We start from the raw sequence: 12032 nt of genomic DNA on the forward strand, positions 1-12032 counted from the left end.
TCTCTTTTTTTCTATATACTATCCATTTATCTGTTTCTACCTGCGGAGGATTAAATAACGCCGGCGACTTTGCCTAGTCACGCTTACTTCAATTGATCGATCGACCGATGCTATCTATAACGCTGATACAAATTTTACAGCTGATAATTGCATATAGAAGTTTTTTCTCTCATAAATATCTTACGCCTTGCAGAAAACTGCGCGCTAAAATTTCACTGTTAAAAATTTTATGAAATTTAATATACTTTTAAGTTACACAATTTGAATTAATTTAATTTTGTAACATTGCATGAAATTTAATGTATTTTTCATGAAAATTTATGAAATTTAATGTACTTTTCATAAAATTTTTGAATGAAAAGTACGTTGAATTTCTTAAATTTAAGTAACTTAATTTTCAGTTAAATCATTCATTACTTTTAATTTTCACAATGAACTTCATTTATATGTAAAGGAAGCTCGTGGTTACATTTATAACAGTGTATTGAAGCGCAGTGATACAAATTAAAAATCGTTGATTGTTATCGTAAAAATCACAACGAATTATATCTATATCTCTCAATAATACACCTTTATAGGCACCTCGATTTGCATTGATTGTTTATTAGCACGTATGACGTTTAAGTACTTTATTCGTGATCATTATGATGATCATCATGGGAGATCGAAAGCGTTTATGTTGCGTATTCGTAAATCGCCGTTTAATAGCGTACAGTGACCAATTGTTTATTCTCGGACCTTGATAGCGTCACGAGTGAACCTGTTTGTTACTGTATTAACTACATAAAAATAGAGGGTCATATAGTATGATCCAATTTTACACGGTGACTGCATTTTACGCTCATCATCGTAAATCCGAAGCTTAAATGTCGCAGCCTCCCATAAAATCTCTTCATTTGATCAGCGATTTGATCGGTTTATTCAGAACTCACACAGTTCTTGGCCTTTTCTTCTTCGTCTTTCTGTTCATCCTCATCCTTCTGTTCATCTTCGTCCTTAGCCTCCTTATACGGATTCGATGGCAGAACGAACGCGAGGATGAACGCGAACGTGTCTGGCAAAAAAGCCAGCCTGGGAGGGCTTGCGAATTAGTTGTACCTCCTTTTTTTCATTTTTTTTTCTCATTCTAACTTCGTCACGCTCTTCCGTCCATTCTGCGATATACACGATCCCGGCATTATCTTGCCTATACTCGTTCATTTCGCGCGGCGCGGCAATGCGAATAGCGGGGACAGAGAAAGGAAACGGGGCAAGTACACCGAACAGCTTTCTCATTCAGAGCCGACAGATGATTCTCTCGTCGACATTATTTTATTTCAACGGACGTAATCCGCAGCGACATTACACTTTATCTGCTCTCCCAATTTATCACGACTAAACGCCGATGACAGATTCTTAATTTATATTTATCGATACAATTTTACATTTTTTGTTGTCGCTTTTGGGAATTATCTCTTTGACAATAATCTCACTTTTTTTGTTTCGAAAATATCCTCGCAAGAAGAGGTAAAATTTTGTTGCCAGTAGCGTGTGAATTATTTCATGAAATTTCCATGTTTTTCCTCTCTGGCTCGCGAGCGAAATGCTCACGCTGCTTGAATAAGTTTGCCGGTCATTTCAGGCGTCCTTCATCTTCATGTTTTACGTTTTACGTTACTTTTACATTATTTCAGACGCCATCAGGATGATACTGAGGCGACAGTAAGTACAACCGGTAATCTCACTTATCTTTCTCTCCAAGAACGGCACAATTACGTTCGTGCATTTTAATTTATTCTGCTCAAGATGCGCTAGGCTTTTTCGCATTTAAGAAAGTAACAGATATCACGTTGCCACTTTTCATTTTGCACGAGTGAACATTCTTTATCCGAGTAGTTCTGAAAAGAAAAATGCTTTCAGCTCTTTTTCGCATGCTTTTCTTTCAACCAACGGCTATTTAGGATTTTATTTCGCTGTTAACAGGCTAGAAAGAAAGAAAACCGCTCCTAACTTTTCTTTTCTATTATCGTTGAGAGCGCGCGATACAATCGTTTTCGTGTTTCATTTTTATCATCTCAGATCTTCTTTGAATAGATCTTTTTGAAATAAAACCGTTAGTAAATCGACTTATGTTCTCACATGGTCGGAAATTTTTCTTTTCTGGTTTTTTTCATCAAATTAAATTTTCCATTAATATACTATAATTATTAAAATTTTCTAATACATTTTCTAACATTTAAAACATAAAATTTTCTAACATTTAATTTAAATTACTTGCAGAAGTTGCTTCTTATTATATATTATATAAAAAGAATTTTTTTATATACAAAAAAAATTGATATGTTTATGAAAATAAAGACAATTTAACATAAAAGTGTATTTTATTCCACGAGATCAAATTATTTGAGTTTTTTATGCACATTTGAAGTTTAGAGGTCATTTCAGCAGCGGTAGATAAATTTCTGCGATTGTCTGAAAATTATGTATTTCCATATAAAATTGATCGCTAATCCGAAAATGATAAAATTAAAATGAATAGAACATGGTCATGAAAAAAATTTTAGTCGCTAAAATGTCTCCTTTTTTTAACCTTTTATTTATGAATTTTAATGAAAAGGATGTTATGACTTTTAAAAAAATTGAAAAATTTAAGCAATTTTTTCTAAAAATGCATTTTGCATATGCTAGTGTTTTCATGTCATAGTACAGTATGTATTTTTCGGATTTTTTAAATTTATATATCTCACAAAAATGTCAAAGCGTTAATAATCTTGTTAATTGTTATCATTATTATTGCTTGTATATCAGCGCAATTGATTAAATAGCAAAGCAACGACAATGCGCGAAACAATCAGTACAGGGCATACAAAATATCTTCGCAGATTCTAAATTTACGATAGATGATGAATTTGAAAACTGCAAAGATATTTCTTATTCTAATCAATTTGACAGAATGTCAGTATACTTGGAGGTTCTGAAAGGAATCAATTCTATGTCAAGGCTTGTTAATACTGAACACTACAAAAATTTCTTTGTCGGTATTTTACTATGCAATGATCGACTATGAAAATTTATCTTTTGATGAATGAGATCGTATTACCACATTGCTCGATTATTTTGTTACCCATGAATTGTGGCTTTGTTTATATTGGATGAACTATGTACGCATTTAGCGGATGTATACCTACGTTTACACATCCGGATTATATTGTGAATGTATGTCTAAATGCTTGGTGCGTTTATACATTCCCTGCAATAATATAAACAGAATCACAAGGTATACAAAAACCACAACGATATTGTTCTACTATGAAAAAATTTGAGAAATTGATGCGATTTGTTTTAAATAAAAATGCATTTTGCATATGCTAGTGACTTTCCATGCCACGATACAGTATATATTTGCAAGCTGTATATTTTTTGAAATTTTTAAATCTATATATCTCGCAGAAACGTTGCAAAAGCGTTAACGAGAGACACATATGATACATATAATATCCAATTTGTATATTGATAATCAAAGTGCTATTAAACTGATAGCGATCCCGAGTTTTATAAGTGATCAAAATCGATGTAAAACATTTTATCAGAAAAAATTATACCTATTTATTTTAGAAAATGTATATAATAAACAATTAGAAAAAACAATTAGCTGATATTTTTAAAAGTCCTATCAAAAAGATAGATACATATTAAAAATTTAGAAATTGTGAATTGTAAAAATTGAAAAATTAGGAATTGTAGAATGTTACTGAAAGAGAAAATATCAGTAATCTTGAGCTTAATTAATTAAAATACCAAAAGTAATATAAAAGAATACACAAAGTTTAATTTTAAGTTGAACTATGTGTGAATTCGCCGCAAGCGGGTAGAATTAAGCTTGTAATTGAGAGTATACGATAGTGATTTTCTGATTTAAACTGGCATTGTAATTGGATTAGAATTTATGTAAGCGTCCTCAGCAAATTAATTGCAAGCGTTCGAAGCTTTTCTATCGTTTCGCTTAGGACCGATGAAGCACGTGCGAAGAGTCTTCAAAATATTTATTAATTGTTAGGATTAGTTGAAAATCATTAAAACTTCTATTTTTTTTCGATTTTTGTATGATTTTCTTTGTGAACGTTAATGAAAAAAATGTAATAATTAAAAAATATTCAAAAATTTTGAGCGATATTTTTTTTTTACTAAAATTGCATTTCTTAACCATTTTGCTTTGCTCGCTAATTTTATCATTTACAGATTCAGCGACCGTTTTAAACGAAAATACACTTTTAAGACAATTGCAAAATTTTATTTTGCATTATGATCGAAATAACCTTCTCTAAATTTCAAACATGCATAAATAACGCAAATAACTTGATTTCGGAACGATGCATTTCGCTGGATTTTTTATTTTTACAGATCAATTTTTTCATGAAAAATGCTGTTCCATGTTATATGTTGAATTATCAAACTGTGAAATATTATAGTGTACTATAAGTATTACAGTTTCATATATTTTGATCGATAATTTTATCTTTAGTCATTTGACCATTTGATTTCTATTTTTTCTATGGATCATTAGATACTTTTTGAAAAATGGATTACTCTATGCTTCCAAATATAGGATTGTTTTTTGTACGATCAATATGGTCAGTTGAGCAGGTTGTCCTTCAAATTATAAGTTCTCATGTTCATTATAAGATCCACTTGAAGTTCCAGTGGACGTTCCACTCACTGTTTCTAATCTACCACATATGTTCACATCCTATTAGCTCTATTACTATTATTTCTTTATAGAATTGATACCGCAATAAATATAAATAAGTATAAGTATATATCTTAATTAAAAGACTGAGTTAATCAACAAAAATTGTAATTTATTATTTTTGACAATAGTTAATATCAAGTACATTTTTTTTGAAGAAGGTACTTAATATATAATTAAAAAATATTTCTCTTATTCCATTATAAAAAAATGTCACATGATTTAATTTAAAAATTCGATAATTATATAAGTTTGTAAAATTTTATATTAAAGCAAAGAATAATTTCTTTTTTCTTGTCCATTAGAGTTATAGAACAATTCAAATGGCTACACGGTTGTAAAAAAACATAACGTGAGACAGGGATGAAGTAATTTTTGAAGAAATTAAGAAATATCAAGAAATATCTTTTTCATTTTTATTGTTATAACACAATAGTTATTTATACGTGTGGCATTGAAATTTAAACTTGCTGTAATTATACTACTTCAATCTCTATCGAGATAATGTAATAAATCCAAATCTGATGCAGTTCTGCTGCCGTGTCAGCTATTAATCGAGCAGCGAAAGGGGATAATGGTCAGTTATCTTATGGCTCTTGCGGAAATGGGTCTTAATTAACAGCGAACACAAGAAGTCGCCGTTTGTTATAATAGGACTGTAACTGTAGTGAGACGAACGGGTTGATTGCCACCCACGTGCAGATGCAGGGAAGTGCAGCAGGAAGGTATGCGTGGAGCACATTGCGTACGCTCGCTCTTATGCGTATATACCTATATTTACATCATTTCCTTGTTAGCGTGGAGTGCGGAAAGAGAAGGTTGAAGGAGGAAGAGGGCAATAAATAAGAGAGATTAGAGCACAAGGAGACGATAAATGCGTCTACGACAGTTAACTGTGCATGCATGGTATTTTATAAGATATAGAACCAATGAATATCGTTACATGCAACATGCATTTGTCAAAGAACAGAGTTTAAGAAATAAATTTTTATACTGAAGTATAGTAGATGTGGATTATTTAACATTAGAAGATTCAAAAGTTTTGCTTTAGATTCCTGAAAGATGTAAATAATAAAAACTTGTGTTTTCAATTAATATTATTTTAACTTTATTTATATGTATATATATATATCTCTTACGAAAATTGAATTTTAGATAATATTTCAACGTTAAGATATTAAAAAATATTAAAAGTTTATGATTAATAATTACATCCCACAAAAGATTTGATAAGAAAAAAGATTGATACTAAAAATTTTACATAAAAGTTATAGCTAAAATAAACAAAGAGAGAGAGAGAGAGAGAGAGAGAGAGAAGACGATAATTCTAAAACATTTTACGTTCACGGATTCTACTCATCTTATTATTTCTTATCGTTTGCATACTTTATCTTTCTATCAAGAATTATGGGAGAATAAGAGCAAGAAATTACTAAAAACTATCTTTTCTTTCTTGACTTTACGAGCTTTGTGCCTATCGCTTATAATGTTAACGTACCGAGGAAAATTGCGCAGACGAAATAAAAATCGAAGCGCAACATAAAACGTCAACATTCTTCATCGATCATTGATGTAATCACGGTAAGCTAAGATCGTTGCTTCAAAGACCCGTTTGTTAAATCTTTATATTTATTTCTAAAGAAAAAAAAACGCAGTAATAGGGATAAGCTGCATTTTTCGCACTGTTGTATAAGAAATATGTCATTTAAATTGTTCCGATCTTATTCCGTGATATCCAGTTGTCGATCTGCGGTAATTTTCAAAACGCGAGTTTATGTCTTTTCTGCCTGTTGACTTCACGGTTTTGCACTCTTTCCTCTTAATTTTTCTTTTTCGTTTTTTGTTCGATGCTTGTATATACATATGCGTATATACCTGTTCGCCGAGTATTTTTATTGCCCTTAAAAAACCTGAAGGTATACACCTGCGAGTGAGCGCTTAGTTTCGCTCGCCGACAGCTTCCTCTTTTGAATCCGTTGGATTTCGGCTTGATCATAAACGGTTGCTGTAGGATCTTTAGGAGATTTCTCCCGGCGATGACACGCAAAATTAGATTCGGGAATTATATACGACTCGCAATTTGCCGCTTAATTTGCAAATGTTGTAAATCCGGTTTTGTGAATTATGAATTTTAATGGAATGCATGCTTAAATCGACGTATTGCATTCATGCATTAGGTATGGGGAAAAAGTTCGTGGCGTTTTTTAAATGCCATCTAATGGAAAAATGAACTTTTTCCCACACTTAATATATAAAATGTTAAAAAAAATTGACGCCATTTTTTAAGTAAATTAAATGGTAATTGTAACCTTTATTAAATTTGTATATTTCGATCATTTACGAGCAGCCAGTAAAGATAAAATTGTAAAAAATTAATCGGATATTTACCTTGCAATTTTTTAAATATATATTAGGTCGGGGAAAAAATTTCTTTGTATTTAAAAAAATTTTTTGCAAAAAATTTTTCATTTGTTGCGATATTTTCATTATAATTATATCATTCTCTAGAGCAAAGTTTCAGCTTTAATTTCTTTTTTAAATTGCGATATGATGATTTTTATCGGAGTTATGAGCAATCGAAGTCTGAATGCTCCTTTACTTAACTCGCGAATAACTTACGAACATTTTTAAAAAATGATTTTGTAGGGAAAGCTTAGATAGTCAAAAATTTTCGTAAATTTTTTTTGGGCACGTGAGAGATCCTCAAAGAAAATTTTTCATCTTTTTTAGCTCGTAGTTTTTTAAATGTAAAAATTACCGAACTCACAGAAACTCGAAAAATATAGTAATCTTTCGAAAGTAGAGATTTCAAGCTTTAAAACTCTTTTTTTAAATTTAAATTTCGTTTATTTTTGATGAAGATACATTATATATACAATTTTGAATTAAAAAATACCAAGAAACTTTTTCCCCAACTTAATATTTATTTTTATTATATGCTATATTTACTGAGTTAGGAACATACAGAAATTAATGAACATATTATAAAATAATTTGTTTGTACATAATTAAAATACGCCTCGTATGCTAGTATCATTGCAGGAGACATATCTTGAGTAAAATTTCGTTTTAAGAAAGATAAATAAGCAAAGATGATCTTGTAATTTCTTATGAATTCCCTTTTAAAGAAGAAAGATTTCACACGTGTGTAATGCGGGCAGCAGATATTTAAGCTGTCTTCTTACACGGTTTTTTTGGCTTCTTACTGTAATCAGATTATGAACAAGGAAGCATAGCATTTTTCTTTGCTCGTGATAAATGTATAGTCGAAATTACACAGTGAGAAATAAGGACTTCGAGGAGACTTCGAGTAAAGCTTCAAATGTTGAAAAACGAAATCGAGAAGCGCGATGTCTTCTTCAACAAAATTTATTTCAATTGCTTTCTTGAGTTATCGTAATTACGAATCTAATTTATTATTGTAATTCTTTATACAATTTAAGAATTCTTTATACAATCTGAGAAATTATTTATTTATTATCTAAATTTTAATTCCCTACTGGATTTAATTGCTATAAAGTCCATAAAGTCGTGGGATTTGTGTTTCCTCTATAAATTGGAGCCATTTAATCTTATCGGGACTAACGAATTAAAATCGTCCCACGAATGTTGGCCCGACTCGAAAGTCCCGATAATAAACGTGTCGGAATAATTCCGCGGTCGGTGAGAAACGAAAAAAAGAGTCGTCGAACTAAGAGGACGTGGTGAGAAAGGGAAGAGGGAAATAACAAAGATTCGACGAAGCTCGCGTCTGAAGATCTCGATTCCCTTATTGCTTGCCTAATTGGATTCCTTTCTACCATCGGCGCGATCACCATGTATACATCTATCAGCCCGCGGCTCGTGAAACCAATTTGGGCATTCCTATACACACACACACACACACACACACACACACACACACACGCGCGCACACGCGCACACACACACACACACACACACATATATATGCAGTGGAACTCGCGCAGTGATCTATAGGTTGAAACTACAATGACCGCACAGACCCTTCTGTTTTCTGTGTCTTGTTCTTCGAAGCTCGTTCTAGAATAGAACGTTCACATAGATTAAGCCACATTATGATAGTTTATGATATCTATATGTAGCAGAATGTTTGTTATCATTTAAATCAGGGTTAAATTTTCCTTCGTAAAACTTTAGTTAAACTTCATCCTTTTTTCAATATCACTTTCTTCAATATTTGACGCTTAATATCGAATTTACTACATGTAATACAATTTTTTAAAAATTTTAAAATTAAATCGATAAAAATTGCAATTACACGAATATCGAGAATTGCTTCGTGTGTATATATACATACACATATAGATACAGGACGCGTGTATATGTATGTACATACATCTCAATTCCACGTTAAACTCACGCCACTGTGTTTTATTGCTCGATGTCTTCGTGCATCGTCCACCTCGATCGATATCGATTCAATTGCGAATACACGACATGTTTTCACGATCAGTGACTTTCCTCTATGTTGGATTGGAAACGAATTGATGAAATTGCCCGCGATATGTCTAAATCTGAACTGCATTATTTGGGCAAAGATTTTGAAGAGGTAAATTAAGATACAATTTTTAAATAGATATTTATTATTAGTCTTATTTTAAATTAAAATTTTATATTAATATCTTATCAAGTTAAAATAAATTATGATATCTATTTAGATATTTCACTCCTTTATATTTAACTTTTATTTATTTGTTAATTATTCAAAAACTATTATCGATTTGAAGAAAACAAATGTCTCAGATGGGCCAGAGAATTTATGAACTTCGGCAATTTTGTGAGATGTAATTTGTGCAATACAAATTAATTCTCGATCTTTTTTCAAAATTTAATGTTTATTTTTAAAAAATCTTGTTACATTTTCTGGGAAGTAATTTCTCTCTGCATCTTATATACATTTTTGTCACCTATCAAGTAATTGGCGGATATCTTCGCGGAAAAAAGACGGCGATTTCGATTCAAGTCATTGATACATTTTTTCACATCTTCTGTTTGGAAGTGAGAATTTGTTAGACGATGCTGTACAAGGAGAAAATTTTATATTTAAATTTACTATAATGTTATAGAAGCTGTGTTATAGAAGTTATTATGACAATTATAAGTTTAAATGCTACATAGCTATTTTTTTAAAAACGATGCAACGTAATTTTTACACTTTTTCATAGTAAAAATTTGTTATTACAAAATCAGAACTTGTTGAATAAAAGTTAGTAATTGTAAAGATAAGTAAAAGATACCTAGCAAATTTTGTTTGCGTATTATAGTAAAAATTAACTATTTTCATGTTAGAATATGGCTTAAGCACTGACTTTTAACAAAAATTAAATTATTTATATAATAAAAATTAGTATTACCATAGTATTACCATTATATTAGTATTACATAGTAAAAATTATGTCGGAATTATATTGTGATGGTCCATCGAAAATACAAGATATAATAAAGTGTAATTTAAAATTGTATTAAAACTTAATATAAAATTTTTTCCGTATAACGATCAGAATAAGTAGTAATCCGACAGAACTAAATCAGGAAAATATGCCGCATGCGGCAATATTTCCCAACGCACAGATGAATTTCTTCGTCGCTTTCGTTACATGTGTTCTCGCATTGTACAACAATATCACTTGTCGTGTTCTATGGTCAGTGTAAGGTGTTTTTTTTGCTCAATGATATCACTCAGACATATTAGTTGGTCTTGATAACATTGAGCAATAATTGTTTCACCCGGTTTTAATAGCTTATAGTATATAATGCCTTTGTTAATCCCATTAAATACACAATAAAATTTTTTTTGCGTGAATACTGAGTTTCGCAACCTCTTTCGAGGATTAGCCAGGTCGAACCAATGATTTTCTTCTTTTCATGATTGTCATACAACATTCATTTTTATCATCAGTCACTATAAAGGAAATCTTTTCTTTTGAAAAGCAAAGATCCAGCCATATCACAGCGTCTCTTTTTATTATCTGTACTAAGCACATGCGAAACCCAACGACACGTTTTCTGGATTAGTTCTAGCTTTTGTAACTGTACCGAAACAATTTGCTCGTCCAAGAGCTTGTGCGAGTTCTGATTGCGTTTGACATGAATTTTCATTCAATAGTTCCTCTAATTCTTCAATCTCTAGGTCTTCAAATTTTTTCGGCTGTCTAGAACAAACTTCATCCGACAAATAGAAATTTCCTTTGCGAAAGTATACAAAACATACGAAATCGCATTTTCTCCGAAGACCGAGTATATCAAATTTGTTGCTTTAACGATACTTTTTTTCATTTTAACACGCACAATATATAATGACGAAGATGCTTTTTCTGAAACGACATTTCATTCTGTACAAACTTCATTTATTTTTAAAGTTATGTTAACTGTATAATTGAATGTTAATGTTCTTAAGTTGGTGCTTGAATATCCCAAACAGGATCAGAAACTTAACAATTTATATTAATGTTATATTAATTGTTATAGTTGATTTTAAGAGAGAGCCGAAAATTAATTTGTATATCTAATATTTCTTTCGAAATTTGAATACAATATATTTGAAAAATATTCTATCAAATTTCGGAATAAATTTTCCGCGATTCTCTATCGACATATACTATCTGCTGTCTACTGATTATTACATGAACTACACCGTATCTCAATTTACACACGCGAGCGATCTTTGTCACGAACAAGGAGCACTCAATTATCCATCGCGATTAGAAATCAGACAATTTGCATCAATGGCGAAATCCCATTGTGTGCATCCGTTCGGAAACTCAATGAGCAAAAGAGCAAGTTTCGTTAGGATCACCATATTGTAATCGATCGTGAATAGATCCATCGCTTGAATCAAATGAGGTTGCTCGGTAAAATTTTGTGAATCGAGTCCGTGAGCGTGTAATATCCAACTGCGTACTCTGCGGAAAAATATATTTTTGTGGAAAAATGGTGAATATTCGAAATTCTTCTGGTATTTTCCTTCTTTTCGAATCCGTTAAAGCGGCGCCGATTTAACTACAATGTTTACACTTGCACTCGCACGCGCGTCAATTTACCGCATTAACCGGAGGATAATTAAAAAAAAAGAAGAGAAGAAGACTCTGATGGAAACAATATTTATAATTTATAATTTGCTTTAGTATATGAAATTTTAAGTGAAAAATCTCTTTAATTATATATATTAATTATATATATAAAAATCATAAAATGATTATATACATATATAATAGTTATGGAGATTAAGTAACACGCTTTTCTCTTAATTCTGTGTGTGTGTGTGTGCGCGCGTGTACACACACAC

General features: G+C 31.1%; 1 protein-coding gene across 1 annotated transcript in view; it reads left to right on the forward strand.

The window, feature by feature from the left end:
* LOC105624750 (fringe glycosyltransferase) overlaps positions 1 to 12032 on the forward strand; it is a 128055-nt gene that overhangs the window by 81997 nt on the left and 34026 nt on the right. The window lies entirely within an intron of this gene.

This window comes from Atta cephalotes, assembly GCF_000143395.1.
Source record: "Atta cephalotes unplaced genomic scaffold scaffold00087, whole genome shotgun sequence".
Lineage (NCBI taxonomy): Eukaryota > Metazoa > Arthropoda > Insecta > Hymenoptera > Formicidae > Atta > Atta cephalotes.